The sequence below is a fragment of the Macaca mulatta genome, chromosome 5, assembly GCF_049350105.2.
Source record: "Macaca mulatta isolate MMU2019108-1 chromosome 5, T2T-MMU8v2.0, whole genome shotgun sequence".
Lineage (NCBI taxonomy): Eukaryota > Metazoa > Chordata > Mammalia > Primates > Cercopithecidae > Macaca > Macaca mulatta.
Genome location: NC_133410.1, coordinates 39599293 through 39600326, shown reverse-complemented (window position 1 = coordinate 39600326; position 1034 = coordinate 39599293).

Genomic DNA, 1034 nt, shown 5'->3' with positions numbered 1-1034 from the left:
TTCAAGCACTCCTCCCAGCTAATTTTGTGTTTTTAGTACATACGGGGTTTCTCCATGTTGGTCAGGCTGGTCTCAAACTCCTGACCTCAGGTGATCCACCCACCTCAGCCTCCCAAAGTGCTGGGATTACAGGGCTGAGCCACTGCACCCAGCCTGGTTTCTGTTCTTCTAAGCTCTGCTCACACTCTCCTTTCACCAATCCTTTCTAATCCTTACCCTCTTTTCTTTCTTTGTCTAGCAAACTACTACTCAACCTTCAAAAGTCCGCTTAAGACCGGAAACAGAGGCTCACGCCTGTATCCCAGCACTTTGGGAGGCCGAGGTGGGCAGATCATCTGAGGTCAGGAGTTCGAGACCAGCCTGGGCAACAGGGTGAAACCTCATCGCTACAAAAATACAAAAATTAGCCAGGAGAGGTGGCACGTGCCTGTAGTCCCAGCTACTAAGGAGGCTGAGGCAGGAGAATCGCTTGAACCTGAGAGGTGGAGGTTGCAGTGAGCCGAGATTGCACCATTGTACTCTAGCCTGGGTGACAGAGCAAGATTCCCTCTTAAAAGCAAACAACAACAACAACAACAAAAAACTTCAACTCAAATGTTGATGTTACACTCTGCAAAGTCTTTCTGAAACTTTCCCTCAAACAGATTCATCATGATTGTACCCCTGGTGTTTTGTCCGTGATTCTGTGATAGCACGTTTTACACCTGACTATGTTTGCCTATTTCCTTGGTATCTCTTCCACTGAACTGTGAGCAACATGTGAGCAACTGGAGGGTAGAAGCCACGTTTCACACTTGCTCCCTTCAAGGCAGCTGGCATACCACTAACTGTAAGTCGGTGCACAATAAATGTTTTCTGGAATGAGTAAACACAAGAATTAAAAAACAATGCCAGCCGGAAGCGTTGACTCACACCTGTAATCCCAGCACTTTGGGAGGCTGAGGCAGGTGGATCACGAGGTCAGGAGTTCGAGACCAGCCTGGCCAATATGGTGAAACTCCATGTTTACTAAAAATACAAAACATTAGCCGGGT